Source organism: Bemisia tabaci, chromosome 8, assembly GCF_918797505.1.
Source record: "Bemisia tabaci chromosome 8, PGI_BMITA_v3".
NCBI lineage: Eukaryota > Metazoa > Arthropoda > Insecta > Hemiptera > Aleyrodidae > Bemisia > Bemisia tabaci.
In genome coordinates, this window is record NC_092800.1 from 17,863,980 (window position 1) to 17,884,901 (window position 20,922).

Genomic DNA, 20,922 nt, shown 5'->3' on the forward strand with positions numbered 1-20,922 from the left:
CGCATTCGATCCAGTCATCGACCTTTTTATCGGATGTAATTATTTCCAAGGAGAATCCTGCTTTCATCTGTCTGAATTTTACAATTTTTTTGGCCGAGGATGATTTCTTATGCTCATACGCAGGGGCTATTGTCCTTCTTTTGGTCAAACTTTCAAAACCTACTGACATTTTTAACTTAATTGACTCGATATGTCTCGCGCCAGATCGATCATGCCAAGAACTCGCGATGAATCGCTTGAATACACGATTCTAAAACGCTTGCGATTCATCACAAGCCGACTCATTATAGAAGACTAAAGTGACCACACTCTCGTGCGAGGTGTGATTATCGACTATCGATATAATCCCGATTATAATTATGGTAAAGAATCGATTATCAAGGTGTCCGTTGCGAACGCCCTGATAATCGATCCTTCTCCGTAAATTTAGGTGTCGGATAAATCGATCTATCGCAAAGCACGACACGCCACTGCTACACACCGACTGACCAATGACCATCGGTGCCCAATGATGCTTGTCTTGCTGTCCTGCCGTAAAAACTGTCGCGTCGCGTGGTGGACCAAGTCAATGCGGAAATCGGACAAAATTTGGAAATTCCAAAAGCTTATAACTCTAGTTAATCGAAACCCTGGGGGTTTCTAAGTGGTTCCATTGGTTTCCTCGTGCAATTTTCTCTTGCAATGCAAATTTAATATGTGATAAAATAACCATTGAAATTTGCAGCTTTTTTTGAAAATGTAGTGTCCGATCTCTCTCCTTAACTCGATCCACTGTGTGCCGTCAAGAAGATGATGAAGAAGCTAAACTATGTTCAAATGTAGAAGATATTTTAAAGAGAACAAACAAAAATCCTCATGAAACGGCTCGAGAGAATCTCGCTTTTACAGTCATCCCATAAAATCAACTTTCTGATTCTCTCGATTTTCAATCGAAAGATGCATTCGCCTGTTTTCTCCGGAGAAACCGTTGATTTTTCGCGCGGGTTGATTTTGTTTCGACGTGTTTTTAATACAAAACTCAATGCTGCCGTGCTGAGGAAAAACGCTGTATGAACATTCTAGAGTTGTCAAATTTCATTCGATAAAATGGTTATTTTTGAGGAAAGCTATGAATATTTTCCCTTGAAATTTACAGGAACTTTAGGTGAAATCTCGAATAAAACTATTTGAAAAATTGGAAGAAAACTATTCATAAGTTTACTAGAAAATTCTTGTTTTATCACAGGAAATGTAGCAACGCCTAGATGCTCATTATTCGTTTTTCCTCAGCTTGGTAGTATGGGCTCGAGTAGAAACGAGTCATGAGGGGTTTATCCCGGCAATACTGCTGCCAAGATAGAGAAGAGAGCCGTAAGTACAAACAAGCAGGAAGCTCCAACGCATTCGCGTCGGAAAGCGGCTCTGGTGACGGTAGGTAGTTGTTACGCGTTTACGGTTTCCTTGGTAACCTTTGTTTGCTATCAGCTGATGTCGAGTAGTATGACTAGGAAGCTCCAACCACGGCATTCTTCGAAAAAAGCGCGAAAACTTATAGATTTGAATTTTCAAATTTTAAACGTAAAGTACATTTTTTCCAGTGCGAGATTAAAGCACAGACCCGTTTTGAATTATTGACAGTATCACCATGATTCCAAAAATACACTACACAACATAGCATTCGCTCACAGGAAAAAGATATCAATTAAAATAAAATCAGTCCCCCCTAAACAGCAGAAAATGGCGCCGATTCCCATCACGCGGTCTCTCCAATGTAACATGGTCCGTTGATACTCCCCAGCTGGGACCGTCCGGAATCGCAGCTCTAGTGCAAGCACCAGAGCCGCTAAAATGAAGTTTTAAGAAAGTGGGCTCAGAAGCTTTCGAGCGGATAATTTGTTTGAAGGTAGTCTCTGTTTTTTGTTAAATTGCCACAAATCATCCGAAAGACTCCTAGAAATCGTTTGGATGATTACAAATAGACCGATTTTATTTATATTCACTGTTAAAAATCAATGATTTACTCCTGAGTGAATAGCCGGCGTGAGAAAGTTATCTAAGACCTACTAAGTCGTATCAAGTTTGAATCGAGAAAGAAAGGTTTTAATTTTTGTCTCTCCGAAATACTCAAATCTTAAAGACGAAATTCAACGATTTTCACGCTCAAAATGTTTTCTCGACCTTAAATTTTTAATGGGAGAAAATCTACAACTAGCTGAATTCAAAGCTACTCCTGATTCATTTCCTTCCAAAACGTGGCTCGGTACGTTTCTCTTAACCTCGATCCAAATCCGAAAACTATTGCGCTTCCAAGTTTACAACTCTCATTTTCCGTGTTACTCAATCTTACGACCACCGCTCATGCTAAGCCGCTCTGCATAATCTCATTATCCTTATTAATATTTTCGCCGGCGCAATTCCCTCGCATAACTCGCAGGAAGTATTTACCTCGAAAAAAGACAAAAATCCAGAAAGTCGCCAGCGTTCTCCTTGTTTACATCAGGTGTTTTCAGTGAAAGTGAGCGCATGACGTTTCATGTTCGCAAAGTTCTGCGAAAATGATTACCGGCCCCACACGCACGTGCTTTCCCCCTCCCCCTTCTTCAATTATTCGACGAGTACTCCCACAAGAAAAAAGAACCCAAAAAAAAGTGCAACTAATTTGGTTCTTATCGCGTGCGCATACCTACATGCACGAGCCAGAATTTATCGCCAATTTAACTCTCTTTATCCTTTGGATTTAATGGCCGAAAGTTGGGTGCATGCTTTTGTTTGAAACATCATTGTTATGTCAGAGAAACGTGCCGGCGTTAAGTGGCTCGTTTTATGGCTGACGGCCCGGTCTTATCTGGACGGTTAGTTTTGGGCAACGAAGTCTCAGTGCAATTTTTGGGTTAGTTTGAGATTAGCTCCAAGTCTGATTGGTTGGTCCGATAATTTTTTATTTTTTTCAAAGCGGGCCCGCCTCCAAAAAATGCTGGCTCATAGGGCAATGATTCGTTAAAACTATATTATCTTTATAGAGAAAGTGTGGACACTGAGGATCTTGGAGACCCTCAGAAACCATAAAGATGGCGATGCCCGACCAATCTGCGGGCTGATTATTGAAATTGATAGACAAAAGCGATAGACAAAGGAGACAAAAGGAAGATGGAGCGTTGATAGGGTGCGGGTGAATGCAATTGACAAAGGAGATAAAGTAATAGACTAACTCACTGCAACCCACGAGAGACCCTATAGTAAATCTATCATTTTTTCCCTTAGCATATACTTACAGAAGAACCACCCTTTCCAACCCATAAGCCGCTCCACATTCCCTTTGTTTTCTTTTTCTGTACTTATGTAATCAATTTCAGTAATCAGTCTGTCTGTGGATGGTAATCGCTTTCCGACCTTGCCATAGTAGAGGTCTAGGTGGAAAAGATGTGCCCAATTCAATGTATGCTTAAAATTGGCCTAGAAGAGTGTTTCCAATGTAATGCTAAAAAGTGTTTTGAAACTGAGTAAATACGCCCAAATTTGTAACTTGAGTAAAGTTCACGGTAATTTCAAAACTGAAGTACAAGATTTAGTAACACTCGAGAGTGCGGTGAATATTCAAAAAGCTGCTCTACCTTCTTAATGATTAAACTAGATTTTGAAATGAGGAGTGATTAATCTCTGGTTCGTTTAAAAACCACGTATGTGCTGTTAGTTTCATCATGAATCTCGGCTTAATTATTTCAAATTCACTATTAAGATAAATGCAACAAGGAATCACAAAATAAACTATAAGTCTCTCAATGCAGATACGTATGTGTTTTTATGGATGAACGAAAAGTAGTATTTCCTTATCGAAAAATGAGTTCAAATGTGACGTGGGATAAACATTTTAAACAAGAGACTGTCTACCAGAGACGAGGTCCGTTTTTCCTGCAGAGGCAATGATGTTTTTTTTGTCCTTTCTTCACAGCGTGGTTGTGTGTGAAAGTGACTAAATGAAGTAACTAAATGTCTCCATTAAGCGCGGAATTCCAGCTGTCGTTACAAGTAGGTATACACCAACACCACTTGTCCGGACGAGCCCGTGAGTAAAGGAAGACGAAACAGGAAAAGAGGCTCTAGTCAGATGAAACGTGAAAGAATCCCCGTCGGTCTCTTGTTTGTGACCGTGGAACAATCGTCTAGACAAGAGACTTCGTTGCCAGTGTTGCAAAGCTGAACTTTGGTGACGTTCCCGAAAGCTCAAATGGAGCTCTAGCGAAAACCGAGGACCTTTTGGTTAGCTAGAGCTTTTTTATATTGAGAGCTTGTACACAGGGAGTTCCATTTCTAATGGGCCACTAAACAAAGTCTGGAGTTGAAAAAAACGTCACACGTTTTCTCTTCAAAATCTTACATAGAAAAACAATAGAACAACGAGAAGTTCGGAAAAATCAATTTCCGAACGAGATTTTACAAAGTATTTTAAACGCAGATCAAACGGAAGTTCGATTATACTAATGGCGTCATTTGTATTTTGCCATTTAACCAATGTCAATAGAAAACACTTATATTTATTCAGGAGTTGATTTTCAGACTTCCCGTTGTTTGGTTGGCTTTCATCGTGGGATTTTGAAAAGAAAGCACGTAGCGTTATGCGCTTTAATAAATACCTTGCCTAAAGGCGCATCATCATCCTAAGCTTCTTGGGGCTCTTAAGAACCGAGGAAATAACCGAGGTTTCATGCAGATGATTCAAAATATTAGATAGTCTGGTTTTATTAGATTTATCACCGTGAACTTTACTTATATCACATAATTCAAAGTATTTACTCAGTTTTGAAACCGAGGACATCATGTTTGAAAAATTTCTTTTCAATCTAGACTCCTCTTTCGGCAAGGTTGGCTAGAAGCACCACAAATTATAACCCTCAAAGGTTGGTATCAACCCGGAGTCGTGGCAATGTTTTTGGCTACCATTGGTTCCGGGGTCTTCGGACCCAGTTTCAATACTCTCTGTACGAAGGGACTCTACCTTTACTTAAGATGGACCTTTAGTGCATGGAAGAACGATTAGATAGTCGATCAATCAATTGATAATTTCTCAATCTAAGAACATTTCTTCAAAATCTCACTCTGGGGACGTACTTTTAGAGTTATTTTGAGAAGTAGAAAGTCCACCCCCTGGCCGCTGCGCGCCCCTAAAGGCCGCTTCTTACTCTTTTTGCTCCCTTTCCTCACCCCGTCCATCAAGCGTCTTAAAATAATTCTATCAGAATTTTCCCACTTACGGACTTTTAACTCCAGCCCATCGACCGTCATACTCCCCTTCTTCACCCCGTCCACCGAGAATCTTAAACAAAATGATTTTGTTAGAATAGAGAGGATGTTTCTTTGTCAAAGTTCGTGCAAGAGTACATGATGGACTACATTATATAATGTGATGCTCAGAAAAAGTGAAGAAATGTCCTAAAATCCAGAAATCATCAATTGATCAATCGAGTATCAAATCGTCCTCCCCAGCGCTGAAGAAATACCTTAATAAGGTAAACGGCAGAAAATCATCTCATGGCAACATGGACCTCTGGCTCCCCGGAGGAGAGGTCAAGTAAATTAAATACCCTCGCATACTCGAAGCGGCCCTAGGTTCCGCCGGATTGACAGTCTCGAACTCTCTCATCTCACGAAGCCGTGTATACTCCCCGCGGTACAGGATTCTGGACGCTAAATTCACCCGCCGTCGTCGACAACGTTTGTGTGGAAATATTCATTCAATGCAAATGTGATTTACAGGCATCCGTTGTGGCCCCGCCCCCCTCCGCAGTTCGGATGCTGAGAAAATTAGTTCGCTAATATTCCTCGTCGTCGCCCCCTCGACAAAAAGACGTATCTCCACCTCCACGTGGGCCCTGGAAAGCAAGGAGTTATATGGACCCGAGGGCTTGTCGCTTAAGTGGTTGAGCTTTTTCGTTGAAGGAGTGACGAAGTGCACTTCCCGAACGGCATCCGCGATGACATTCCCTCGACTTTAATGAGTCTTTTGCCCTCCCACATTTTTTCCTCTCCTATTGTTACGGTAACAACCGCGATGTGGAGCTAATCGGAATTTATGGCTCGCCGATGGAGTTCCTGTATTCTGGGAGGAATAGGGAAAGTCCTTTGCGTTACGGACGTTATCTAGAAGTGCGGAACTATGTTCATTCAGTATCTTTTGAGAAGATAGATTCCTCTCAAGAGACTAGAGTCCCTTTATACCCAGACTTAAGACATCTAGATTATCAGCTGTCCTGGGCTGGCCATGGTGTCACAAAAGTGTCTTCCGTCATTCCAATTTTCCAATCCGAATATAGTTAAAAGTGCGTGTGAGGGAAGGAAAAAGCGAGGAAAGGTAAGGATTTTTCTCCAGAAACGGAATTTTTGGGAAAATAAGGAAAGAGCAAGGAAAAGGTACCGAAAAAGCAAGGAATTCGAATGACTTGGTACCAGTACGCACCTTGAACTGGCCCATTCCTCGCAGGGTGTCTAGCATCAGGATTTTCCCGATTTTCTCGATTCTATCAGGATTTGAGGTTAATCAGTATTTAATCCCGATTTCATCAGGATTTGATGGTGGAAATCGGTCGTAACTTCAGGATTTGAGAAAAGACGGCTGTCCGATCGGATTTTTATATTCGCATACGCTTATGCAGAAATTGTAATTTTTCTCCGCAAAAAATCAGGATTTGGAAAAATAATGAAATCAGGATTCAGCGGTCAAAAATCAGGATTTTATCAGGATTTCCAAAATGAAAAAAAAAAAAAAAAATAAATAAAAAACTAGACACTCTGAAGAAGATCCCGTTTTCTTCCTTCCATGCATTTGTCTCTGCAATCAGTCCATGTGGAAGTTTCGAGCCCATTTTCACGCTTTCCAACGTGGCCGAGTGCAAGCTGCTCAACGGGTCTGATTTCATTATTTTTCAAAAATTAGGATTTTATCAGGATTTCCAAAATGAAAAAACAAAACCAAAAAACTAGACGCTCTGAAGAAGATCCCGTTTTCTTCCTTCCATGCATTTGTCTCTACAATCAGTCCATGTGGAAGTTTCGAGCCCACTTTCACGCTTTCCAACGTAGCCGAGTGCAAGCTGCTCAACGGGTCTGATTTCATTATTTTTCAAGCCCGAGGCCTGAAAAGCGATCCCGTCTCTTCCCGCGGAATCCGCGCGTATCGATTAAAAGCGACGGCATTCCCGCGCGCGGAACTGGGTCGAGCCACACTAGCGGAGGTCAGCGTCATAGGTGTGTGCTAAGGAAAAACGCCGTATGGACCCTCAGGCGTTGCCAAATCGCCTTTGATAAAACAAGAATCCCCTGGTAAACTTATGAATATTTTTCTTCCAATTTTTCAGATAATTTTGTTCGTAATTTCACCTAAAGTCCATGCAAATTTTAAGGAAAAATATTCCTAACTTTCCTCAAAAATAAACATTTTATCGAAGGAAGTTTGGCAAGTCTCGAATGTTCATACGACGTTCCTCCTTAGGATGGCAGCATAGGTGTGTGCATGTGCATGTGCAACGTGTACAATGCGCAAAACGCGTAACTGCAATGTAGATCCGGTGTATGTAAGCGGTTTTCTTGCCTCGGTGCGGTGGAACACTCTTCGGCACCGCATGTTCCGTGTCGCGTGGTAGGGGCTGGAATAATTTGTGGAACGACCGTTTAAGAGTGAGGCGGTTTACAAGGCGTCGCGTTAAGCGCCGCGGCGCCGCGTGGCGAGTTCGGCGTGCTGCCAGTGCGATAAGCCGCTAAGATGCACGGAACGTCAGAGAAGCTAGAGTCCCTTTATACTGAGAGCAAAGACAATGCGAATCCATTTCTGATTGGTTCCCGTATTTTAGGCATTCACAGTGTCACAAACGGGAATAAAGATTACATTTTCACCAATTGCAAAGATTATAAACTTGAGTGGACCGGGGAATTGGGGGTACGGCAAGGAACAAGTGGAATGAGAGAGAGAACGGAGACAGGAATTCGGGAATGGGTTGATCAAAGATTACATAAAACGCCCGATCTGTGTAATCTTTAATCCCGTTTGTGACATCCATAAGCCGCGTTGTCTCAACTCTTTCTATGAAGGGACTCTAAGAGAAGCAACCGCGCCGTCTCATTGGAATTCCGTTATGGGGAGAGTATGGTCACTAGAGGATCCATTGTGATTGGCTCATTGTCAGCCATCTTAGGTCTTCTACATGGTGTCTTGAACCGGGGAGGACCGCAAAAACCAGGATTTATTAAAAGGGATGAAACATTTTAGAGTAAATCTAAGAGAAATCAGGGAATCGGTTCCAAAAATCGGGAATACCTTCGTCTACATCAGGCCACATCAGCCATTGCCTTTAATTGGTCAATTTAATTTTTTACATTAAGATGGTTGTGCGGATTTTTGTGCAAATTTCAATGAATTTTGTGCATAGCACAAAGGAAGCCCCGCAAACGACCTCTTGTAAAAAATTAAATTGCCCGATTAAATTTGGCAATAGTTAAAATGGCATAGTTGCTTTCTGCTAAACGCGGTCCATTTCAAGGTTTATGTTATTGCACCTGAACCGCCATTTTCCACTTCTTAAATCCTCAGATCGTGAGAATTCGTCAGAAAAACTCGGGAAAAGAGAATAAAATGACCAAAATGTTAGTGATACCGCGTGGACAAAATTGGCAAAAAATTATCGGAAGAGCAGGGCCGGATTTAGGGGGTGGGCACATGGGCCGCGGTCTATGGTGGCAAATTTAGGGGGGCGTCAAATTTTAAAATTTTTTAAATGTAGTTATAAAAAAAATCGGATTCAGAAAAAAAATTACAAACTAGAAAAGACGACAAAATCTCCCACTTTCTGAGAGTATAGTACTTTCTAATTGTGTCGTCTTTCGGTAATACAAGAGGCAGCGGCTTTAATTGGTCGAGTTAAGAGAAAAACCAAAGACGCAATTTGGTCTGGAGCGGCGCGGCGGCACAGAGAGCAATGATGACGAGGACTTGAGATGAAAAGGAGAAGCCCTTAGCTCGGCGGTCGGCATGTAACACATATTAGCGCCTACAAGACTGCATGAATACTTCACGCATTGCGCCTAATACAGTGCCGTCTGCGCGCCGCGGCGGCGGAAGTTAAAATTATTAAACCACATTTATGTGTGTTCTTTCATAATGTTTTCGTTCAATACTCATGAATGAAAGGCCTTGTCCACACAGAAATAGGTTTACGGAACCTAACTTTCGCGCCAAGTTCTGCGAACTTTTGCTAGTAGTGTTGACAGGGCTTTCGCAAAAAATGTGTCCAACACGAGGAAACGTGTCTTATGCATCCCTCCCCCTCCGGCACATTCACTTGATGGTTTTTATTGAAGTTTCAGAACGAATGAGAAGGGGCGGCAAATTACAGGCGGCCCATGGGCGGCAAGTAGGTAAATCCGGCCCTGCGGAAGAGTCGGCGGTCGGGAGTTTACGGTTTGAATGTACACGGAAAGAAGGGAGTAGGATTATTAAGTCCAAACTTGTACATTTCCAATTAATTTTGTCAGCACCTCGATTGATTAGTGGTAGTACCCCATTAAATTAGGGTACTAACCCAAATGTTGCTGTACTACCCTTTAACTTGAATTGCGGTTCTACCAAAATTAATTGGAAATGATCATATCATCCAACAAGTTGTGGTAGCACCTTTTTAGGGGACAACTCCTACCAATTTTTTTCCGTGTACTTACAACCCCCTCTGCTCCAAGCTAACGATATGTGAAATGTTGTCCAGCCCAGCCGCATGTTGCAACTATGCATAATGATAAATGATAGAAACGTGAGCCAAAAATGCATACTTTTTTGCATGGAGATTTTTAATGAATGGAGACTGTTTCAATTATGCTTCAATTTTGTTACCATCCTGTTTTGCTGTACCTGCTGTTTGTCTTTTGTTTGATAATTGTATCGTGTATTTTTTCTAATATGAAACTTAACAATGTAGCCACCAACTGTACTTTAGGTAACGCTCCGAAGATGGGACGGAGTTCCTGAAATGCAATGCGCCTGTAAAAAATAAAATTGTAAAAGAAATTATTTATCTTTGGCTCAAGTTTTTATCATTTATAATGATATAAATCCAAATCTTCCTATTAACTTTTCATCCCCCTCTGGAAGCAAGTACAATTTGCGCACATCCCACACCGAAAAAAAATCTCGGTGTATTTACTAAGAAAAGGGTAAAATTACCAGGAATTCAGGGTTCTATTTGATCCCAGTTTTTTCTCGGTAAAATTACCATTTATGGAATTGGTAATTTTACCGAGAAATCTCGGTAAAATTATCGAAATTTCTCGGTAATGTTACTGGACCTTGGTAAAAACGCCAATATTTTGTATCGACTGTGGTAGAATTACCGAGATAGAATGGCAAAGTTACCAGGAATTGATTACCAATAAAAGTGGTATTCTTACCTGAAAAAAACAGTAAAAATACCGGTTTTTAGGTAAGCTTACCAGTCTGTCTTGGTAAAATTACCAATAATTGGTAAAAAAGTGAGATGTTAAAGGTACCAACGGACCTTGGTAAAAACGCCGTGAATTTTTTTTCAGTGCAGAAGACCTAAAATCTCGCGGCTGATACCAGTGAAAGTTTTGTGCGGTTTTGCAGGTATCTGTTTACATCACCCAGGCTCGTTCATTTGCGTTGTAGGGCTTCTGTTTGGACTGTGAGTGGGAGCGGAGTCACTTAATCGAAGTATCGGAAATTGTAAATTGGATTGGCAAGAGCGGCGCCAACTTGACCTCAGTCAAGTTCATTTCGGCGTAAGGCCTCGACTCTGCAAGGGTTACCAATGCACGGGTGCGCCTATTCGTGCTTGTTGATCTGCAAAAATAATGAAGGCACCCCGGGTTTTTAAATGTCAGACCTCTGATGCAACTATTCCTGCTTCGTTGATGTCAGTGTTGCATATCCAAAAAATGAAGGCGTTTTTAATGGCAATGTCGGGATGGAACTATCGGACTTAACGTTTACGTTACGTTACATTTCGTTTATGAGCTCGTGATCTGTTGGTCTGTAGCCACCATATTTTAGGACGGTCCAGAAGTACTTAAAAAGTACGGAAATCCTGAAAAGAGGTCCGGAAATTATCGCGCATCAATTCTTAGTGCAGCGTACCCACTAAATTGCTATAGTGCAGACAATGTGATCCTCGGGCAACAAAGGAGTTTCGACTTTCATGGCTACGTCATTTTTCTCGCGATTTCGCGCGTATCTCGAATTTTTGAATTTGTTTTAATTTAATGACTTGAATGCACTGATCGTGAGAGAGAACTGATTTTTCTCTGATGAGGAGGTTCTAGATTTTTTGGGAAAGATCTGGAAAAGCACTCTAAAAGTACTGATTTTTTGCCGGTCAGTTTCCGTCCTGCCGTGTCAAGGAAAAACGCCGTATGAACCTTCAGGCGTTCCCAAATTTCCATTGGTAAATCACTAATTTTCGGAAAACTTGTAAATAATGTACCTTCAATGTTTTCAGATAATTTTGTTTGCAATTTCATCCAAAGTTCTTGAAAATTTAAAGGGAACATACTCATAACTTTCTCCGTACGTTACTATTTTTTGAGAGAAAATTTGGCAAATCTTGAATGTTCTTACGGCGTTTTTCTTTAGCACGGTAGCGTAGACACCCTGCCCTCAGCTTTCGTTTCTATCGTTGGTTTCTTCTCCTTCTCCTGTTTCTTCGTTAAGTCTCATTTCGCCTGACTCCATCACAATTAACGTCTTCGCTCACACGCACTCGCTCCATTTCGACGTCATCGCACAAACGGTCAAAAGCACCCTCCTCCCTGCTTTTTCCGTCCGGCGAGCAGGTCAGTTTTTTCGACCGCTAATCCCGCGGCCGGTGCACTTCTTTCTCGCGGCCTGGAAAGTGAATGTTTCACTTTCATCCATTCTCGCTCGTCGACAATGCTTCAGAATTAATTGACGCGAACGAGCCGATATTATGAAGTCACCGCTGATTTACAGTCCGCGCCCTCGCTTCAGCTTCACAAAAGCGGCGCCGCCAAATTGACGCTCCTCTGACGTAAGGGCGTACCTTTATCACCGCGAAGCCCTGAAAAGCGTGAAGTTATGTGGAGAACAGGGTCCACGCGGAAATTGAGGTACGCCTTTACGTTAGAGGGAAGACGCAATAGCCTGATTTAGTGACTACGTCGTTTGATACAATGTCGAACTCAGTGGTTCAATCAGGGTGTCTACAAGTCCGGAATTTCCGGAAAGTCCGGAAATAGTACTGCTTTTGAAAGCGCGGTCCGGAAGAACTGAAAATGTGCGGAAATTCCGGTAAAAGGTCCGGAATTTTTCATTTTTGTCGCATTGTGAGAGAGGAATTCAAATTTTTGAATTTCGTCATAAATGGAGGTACTGAAAAAGTACTGAATTTCCCCGTTGAGGAGGCACTGAATTTCTCGGGATTGTACTTAAAAAATACTTTAAAAGAACTGATTTTTTTTAATTTGGCCACTTAGTACTCAAAAAATACTGTATTTTCTCGTTAAGGAAAGCACTGAATCGTTTTTGGGAAAGTACTGAGCTTTCGCCAACCATTTTTAGCAGACATCTTGCGATGCAAGAAAAAATTCAGGAAAAGTAACGAAGTTAGGAGAAATTCGCCAAAAAGTTAGAGGTTCCACCGAGACTCGAACTCGGATCGCTGGATTCAAAGTCCAGAGTGCTCACCATTACACCATGGAACCTTGTATGCTGTAGGATAAAGCTAACAATTACTTTTGCTGATTGCGAAAAATCGCACGATCAGCTTGTTAATGTATCTGAGCTGATAAGAGATGCGCTGTTAAAGTCAAGAATCTGAATTGGCTCTGTCAACGCGAGTGCTCAGTAGTAAATATATTAATTTCCATAGGATCTTGGAGCGTATGTACTGGTCTGATGCTTTCAAATTCATTCCATTTACTATAGGAATAATATTCTTACGTGGGTACTATATTTAAAAAACCTAAACTTATGAAAATTGCATAACAATGAGTGTTATAGTCAGGGTGTCTACAAGTCCGGAATTTCCGGAAAGTCCGGAAATCGTACTGATTTTTCAAGAGCAGTCCGGAAGTCCTGAAAAGGTGCGGGAATTCCTCAAAAGGTCCGGTTTTTTTTTTTTATTTTTTGTCATTTTTGTCTCGATTTGAGCGAGAAATTCAAATATTTGGAATTTTTCGAATTTCGTCAAATGAAGGTACTGAAAAAGGACTGAATTTTTCTATTGAGGAGGTACTGAATTTTTTGGGAATGTACTGAAAAAGTATACTGTAAAAGTATTGATTTTTGGCCTGCCTGTTTTAGTAGACTCCCTGCATTTCTAAATATTTTTTAGAAGCTAAAATTGCTGATTTTAAACGTAGAAGACGTGTGTAGATGTTGAAAGAATTTCAATTTTAATATGAGAAATGCGCAGCCCTTAGACAAGTGGAGGAATATTTAGGAAAAGAGCACAGTGCACATGCGCGCCCAGTGTTGCCAATTTTGTTCAAAACTTATTTTCCTCCAATGAAAATTGTATTCACCCTTGCGATCATCGTTCCGTAAATGTTCCGATAGTCACACCTTGCGCGTGGATGTAAGTCTTTGCAGCGCTTTAAAAGATGATATACGGATAATACCGGGAAAACCAGAAAATGTCAGGATATTTTAAAAATTCAGGGAAAATATCATCCTTATTTGCTCTCTAGAATGGGTTTGAGGTTTTGAACAACAAATATTTTTAATTATGTCTTCTTAACCATCCGTCGGAATTTCATTTTCCCAATTCTTTGGCCACCTGTAAAACGGAGATACGTGGTTTCTCACCTCGAGGCCTGGTTACACCATCAAATTGAACCATTAAATCGGGCCTCTCATCGGTCGCATCCTCACCTCAGGTCTTTTAACACCAATCAGAGCTTCAGTTTGATGGCTCAATTTGATCGTGTAACTGAACCGTAACAGCAGTATCCCTCACATGCGCCGAATGCAGGTCTTTTTCTGACGGAGCTTTCAACGTGAGCTTTCAAACTGGTCGCGCACGGATCGGTTGTCCAATAATGGGAGCAGTTCGGTGACCTGTCCGATAGCTTCATCTGTCCCTGCAGGTCACTCTTAAATCATATAATCCGTGCACGCGTCCAGCCTCTAGCGCCGGCTGTCTGTCACTGACCGCAGACTTGCAAGCACGCCCGCAATGCAAGTGTGTGCCGTTCGCAACCGGTGCGGTGTACGTCCGCAAATCCTTGGTCTTATCCAGGGCTCTCAATCGTGATCTGTAATGGGTTTCAAATGTATTGTGTCTTAGGGTTCGTGTGGTCTTGTAAAGTACTTCACTGAAAAAAAAAACAAAAAAAAACAATTGCACTGGAAAAAAAACACATTGGATCTAGAGTCCAGACTCTTAAAAACATTGACAAAAAAAAATACTCTTGATTCGATCAGATTTTTGCTTAAATCAAGAACCAAGCCTCTTAATTTGAGGGGATTTCCTTTTGATTTGAACTTAAATCTGATCGATTCAAGAGTCCTTTTTCTTGTCAATGTTTTCATGAGTTTGGACTCTAGATCCAATGTTTTTTTCTTCCAGTACGTTCATGTGAAACGAACATTCGGTGTTTCACATCACCCCACCAATGCGGTTCGTCAAAGTGAATTTCCGGTTTGTCAAATTGAATTTTTGGTCTGCCAAACTCAATTTTTGGTTTTCCAAACTGAATTTTCGGTTTGCCGAACTGAACTTTTGTTTCGTGTAACCGAATGTTTGGCATGTACGACCGAAATTTGTTCATCAGTTCACTTTACGCAAGTTTGGTTTGATAGACCGAAAATTTAGTTTGAAGAACCAAAAAGTAATAGGAGCCTCCGTTTTTAAAACATTCTTGGAGGCTTTTAAAAATTTTGTGCGTCCATGATAGTACCGGAGAATGTTTTCGAAAGTTTATCGAGAAAATACCGAGAAATGGGAAAAATCGAGAATTCGATGAGTAACCATGCTCAAAGAAAACGGGGGACTGGAGGGCCCTTGTCATAATTCGTTTAATTTCATCACCTCATCAAACGCTAATTTAACATTTCTGTATGTTTCAGGTAAATGCAATGAACGATCTTAAAAATCAAATTACCAATCATCCGTGGGTGAGTTTCTTTTCTCCCCTCTCTCCCTCCTTTGTCTCCATTTTCCCTCTATCTATCAACGTATTTATAGCTCTTGCAAAACTGCCTAGGAGGCGGTGGTGGCGCTTAAAATTTTTGAATGCGCTTGAATTTGTCTCAAATTTCTGAATCTTTAAACATTTCAGAATTTGAGGAAATCGTAAAAAAATCTTAGAAACCTGAAAATCCTAGTGTTCAGAAAAACCTATCAAAAGTTTGAATCTAACGTATTAATTGCCTGACTACCTAGATTAACCTACATTCCAGGGTTCAAAATCATCGAATTAAAATGTAGTTCTACGTTCTCCATCCACACAAAATGAACTGAGTTCCCAACTATATCCCTATGTCGAAACAGAATGTTTTTCTGTCAGAACTTCTGACAGGGGTAAGTTCAGCAAGACGGTAACATTCTATTCTATCCATTCAAACTTGCGTTGAATAATCGATTCCTGTCGGATACTTGCCCCCTCGAGAATCAATATATTTCCATAGGTTTAAATACAGAGAAAACAAAGTACCTTGCAAATTTGCTGCATCTGACGATGAACTTCAAAGATCCAACTCGATGAAAATCCATTGGCGGATCCAGCAAACTGGCATCATTGTTTTTCTCCATTTAAACCTATGGAAAAGTATCGATTCTTCGTGGGGTCAGGTGCTCCAACAAGAATCGATTATTTAACATAGGTTTAAATGGAGGTAATCCAGTGTTGCCAAATTGCTGGATCCGCTTCTATGAAAATTGCTCCCCTGAATTTGTCGTCGTGGTTGGAGGTCCGTTTCCTGGTCACTTATTATTTAACATCGCCGCCAGGAATTTGAATAATTTATAGTATACACCATCATCGTCGAGTTACGGAAAGGCGCCTAGAGTTGCTTATGAATGCGAGCATGGCTTGTATTACTTATTTATTTTTCCGGTTAAAATACACGCCCCGCCCATTTGTTGTAAGCCGGCCTTGTAAATTGATGAGGTACATGAAACAAGAGCTCCCCTCTTCGCTCTGCTAATCAAGTGCATACGAGTGCACAACTGCATCTGCGTCAGCGCCTCCACATCGTCGTCGATTCTAGTTCCACGTCCCTTTCCTCGAATCAGCTCGAAAAAATGAGGCTTCAGACTCTGGATTCGTGAAAGAGGAGTCAAAATTCAGTCATGTTGAGTGCAACCGGAAGTAAGCAGACCTCAGGCGAATTTTTGCAAGTGGATTTGGTCGACTTTTTCAACTAGATCAGCAAGGCTGCAAACTAATGGAGAAAAACGCTCTGCTGCAGTCAAGAACTTATCTCAGTTGCTTGATGAATATTGGCTGGGTTGCCACAGTCAAGGAGCACCGGGAAACCGGGAAATGTCGGTGAATTTTAAAAAGTCAGGAAAAACCTGGAAATTTCAGGGAAAATGACCAAAGCACCAGGGAAATATTTTTAAACCTCCTTTAATTGTTTTCTGCAAGGGGTTTGGCGCTTTGAACCACACATTTTGCCTGAAAAGTATTTCAAATTATGTCTTTCTAACCATCTGGCATATCTCTCATTGTCAGGGAATTTTGCCAAAATGTGTCAGGGAAATTCATTTTCTAAATTCTGTGGCAACTTTGTATCGAGGGGAACTGAGGGAAAGGGAGAGTCAAAACACTGAGGAAAAAAACTCCGGCCCTGGAAGCCGTACTTACGGGCTAAATAGACGTATCGTCTGTTCTGGGCTCGCTCAGAGGCCGAAAGTTCCGGGCGTAGCACCCGGAACTTTCGGCCTCCGAGCCGAGAATGGACGGTATACCTATATAGCCCATAAGTTTTTTTTTTTCCAGTGTGAATACAATTCAAGGTAACTTGTAACCGTGATCGAGACTTCTGGTGTCGGCAACAATGTATAGACTGTCAATCCCGCAGGAAGGCAAGGCATCATCGCCCATGCGCGGGCACACTGACAGCCTGACAGTTATGCGAATCGAAATTAATAAATCGATACCGCAAATGAATCGGTGCCGTTAACCCATCTCCCCACGCTTTCATCTCGAATACGAAAACAATAACCCAGACGAAAATCCCTCAGGCACGGCCCAACATTGATACCGCCGTAATCCGACGAAAAACAATAGAGGCCATACTGCCATGCTAAGGAAAAACGCCGTATGTCGATTCGAAAGTTGCCGAACTTCCCTGGATTAAAAACGCACTTATTTTTGGAAAAGTTATGCATAGTTGTCTTTGAAATTTTGAAATATTTAAGATTAAAGTACGCACTAAGTTGTTGAAAAAATTAAAAGAAAAATACGCGCAATTTGTATTTTATCGAAGAGAATTTGGCAACGGCTGAAGGTTCATACGACGTTCTTCCTCAGCACAACAGCGTAGTTCGTATCAGTCATCGTCGATGTCCGCTCTTTTTTAACAGAAGTTCCTACCTCCCTCTTTTTCCCGGTTCTATTCCAGTGGCGTGGCGTGCTTTACGATTTATCGATTGTTATGCCATTTAAACCAATGGAAAAGGATCGATAAACAGGGTGTTCCCTGCGAACACCCTAATAATCGATTCTTTACCATAGGTTTAAATGACAGATCAATCGATAAATTGCAAAGCACGCCACGCCACTGTTCTATTCGTATTTGAATGAAGAGAGAAAATGGGAGAGAGAGACGAACAGTGGCGTGGCGTGAATTGCGATGTATCGATTTTTACGCTATTTAAACCTATAGAAAAGGGTCGATAAACAGGGTGTTCCCTGCAAACACCTTTATAATCGATTCTTTACCATAGGTTTAAATGGCATAACAATCGATACATCGCAATTCACGCCACGCCACTAGAGACGAAGATCCGTAGTGTTTATATGAAAGAATTATTTGGTACACCCTGACCTCGCATTTCCGATGACGGAAGAACTTACCGACATTTTGATATAAACTCTGTTTTCCGTTTAACTGCACACTTTCCAGGGCTCTTGTAAGAAGTGATCAACGCCCTTACGCTCGACCGAACGACTTGGAATCATGTCAACTGAAGCTGGAAAGTCCAGATCGGAAATGATGCCAAGTCCTGCGCTGCCTCGCTAAGGAAAAACGGCGTATGTAGATTCGAGAGTTGCCAAATTTCCCTGGATAAAAAATGTGTTTTTGGAAAAGTTGTGCATATTGTTCCTTGAAATTTTTAGATATTTAAGATTAAAGTGTAAACAAAGTTGTTCAGGGTGTCTACAAGTCCGGAATTGTCGGAAAGTCCGGAAATAGAACTAATTTTTAAAGGGCGGTTCGGAAGTGCTGAAAAAGTGCGGATATTTCGCAAGAAGGTCCGGAATGTTTTCCATTTCTTGTCCTTTTTGTCGCAATTCAAGCGATAAATTCAATTTTTTTCAATTTTTCGAACTTTGTCAAATAGGTAGAGGAAAAAATACTGAATTTTTCTGTTGAGGAAGGTACTGAATTTTGTGGGAATGTGCTGAAAAAGTACTGTAAAAGTACTGTAAAACTACTGATTTTTGGCCCACCTGTTTGAGTAGACACCCTGTTTAAGATTAAAGTGCAAACAAAGTTGTCGGAAAAATTAGAAGAAAAATCACAACTTCCTCAGTAAATTTGTATTTTACCAAAGGGAATTTTGCAACGCCTGAAGGTTCTTACGGCGTTCTCCCTCAGCACGGCAGTGCGGTGAATAATACTCTCGTCCGTCGGACAATCTTTCGCTATAATTTTTTATACGAAACGCAATGACTTGAAATGCAACGGTTTTGTGTTGACGTTGCTTATGTGGGCTCGTAAAATGTCGCGGTTATGTTCGGTGGCAAGGCGGAAGCGAAAAGAAAGGGAATGCTACTCAAACGGCAGTTCCGAAATGCGACTGTATGGACATTCCACTAGAAAACACTTGCAAACGTGCATGCATGAAGGGTATTTAAAGTCGACTCGTTCGGAGCGCTTCTGGTGCTTAAAACTTGAAGTATATGATCCTATCTTGAACGACTTTCGAGTCGCCGAAGCTATGACAGGGTGGATTATGGTCACAGTTACATGAAAGGGAGAAAGTTGCGGTTAAATGTCGAAAGAGACGATTTACGCTTCAAAGCGTGGGGGCTGAGCTCCGTATCTAGGGCTGAATGAATGTTTATTGAAAATATTTGAATTTTTCTCGAAAAAAATTTCAAAAAAATTGTTAACTGTGCGTATACAGAAGCAAAACCCTCAAGGGATCATTCTAATGGAGAATTTGCACGTTTTTTTATTGCTTTATCTGAAAGTGCCTAAAGAGCTGATTTTGCAGTATTTTTTATATTTGTTTTCGGCCATGTGAAATAGTATATGAATAGATTTAAAAGTGAGAAAATGCGCCGCCTTGTGACGTCATCTGGCGGCATTTCCCATATAAACGCATGTATTTTAGTAGATTAGATCATTTTTTCATATCTCCTCCAATATATGTTCTCCCTTGATAAAGCATGTGTTTTTGACGACATTCATGCACATTTGTGTTTGAAATTTTCAGATATTTTAGATTAGATACGATATTGTCTCAAAATTTTGGGGGAAAATATTCACAAATATCCCAGTGATTTCGGTTTTATTAAAGGAAATTTAGCCACGCCAAAAGGCTCCTACGGCGTTTTTCCTTAGCACGGCAGAATACATCAACGTTCGTATATTGCATTATTACGAAGAATTGGAATTTTCTGCTCACATAAGGAACGAGAGTTTCCTTGAATAAATTCGCGCTTTTTAACGGTGTTTAACATACTCCTCAATAGCCATGCTCCTTCCACTGTGTTTTCCAAAGTGTACGTGCAACATGCAACAGCTTAGCCGAAGCGCCGATATTGGTTGTCAGATTTTCATACACAGCTTATAGTGTCAAGGTAACAGTTAGTGTGCGATTCAAACTCCAGTAGATTTTGGTTTTCATGAGCGGGAAGTTTGAACGTATCGAAGAAAGTTACCATCTTTCTAAGAGATACGTTCAGTAATTTTCGTTAATAGATTGGGTTGTAGGTACGGAAAGTTGTGATAAAAAAAACGTGTGTCATGAAGCTTGAATTCGCACCTTGTCTAGTGGCCCCTGTAGCCAAGGGTTAATTCTCTATCGATAAACTCACAGAGACGAACCGTGACTAACACATTTTTAGTGTGATTGGCAGAATTTATGAGCTCAGCGGCCGTGACTCATTTCAAAGCCGCGTTTAACTATGCCAAAATTGAGGGCCAAGTTCAGTTGGCTTGAGCCTCAATCGTCAAAGCCAAGTTAACATTTTCGAGCCCACCAACTTTGCTCCAATTTTTCGCGGGGAATTGGAAATAGTAGGCACTTTGCAACGATCCTTGTAACGTAAGGGATGAACTGAGAGGGAATGCAAAATTAATTTCCATTTTTGCAGAATGACATGGAATGAAAGAACACCGCGTCATGTTTTTGAACTTTTCGAGAAAATAATACTTTCTTGCTTGTAAAACTTATTTGTTAGATCTTTCATGCTGTCCTCGAAAAACTTTCAGATGTTAGACATTTGAGACTTTTGTAGCATGGGTTAGCAAATCCAATGGCGGCTTTTCTCCTCATATTGTCACATGTGGCGCGATGGAAAAGCTTTGATCAATGAATGTAATAATTCTTACATTGCAGGACTTTTCACTGACTTCAGAGGGTTCTACTTACAAAGTACATCAGACAATAGTAGCGATTTTTGGCTAACGTAGTACTATCTCGACTTTTGCAGGAATATTTGAGAATGAATCCCAAATAGTAGTCCAAATTTCGGTTGTCAAACCAAACTTTAAGCTCCTGTAACCAAACTCCGTTCATCAGTGCA

The 20,922-nt window shown here is 41.0% G+C and overlaps 1 protein-coding gene and 1 non-coding gene across 2 annotated transcripts in view; one reads left to right on the plus strand and one right to left on the minus strand.

The window, feature by feature from the left end:
• Positions 1–20,922, plus strand: part of Cen (cerebellar degeneration-related protein 2-like) — a 286,372-nt gene that overhangs the window by 19,580 nt on the left and 245,870 nt on the right. The gene's annotated exons all lie outside the window — the stretch shown is intronic.
• Positions 12,622–12,693, minus strand: TRNAQ-UUG (transfer RNA glutamine (anticodon UUG)). The gene has a single exon. It is a non-coding gene; the product is annotated as a tRNA-Gln (tRNA).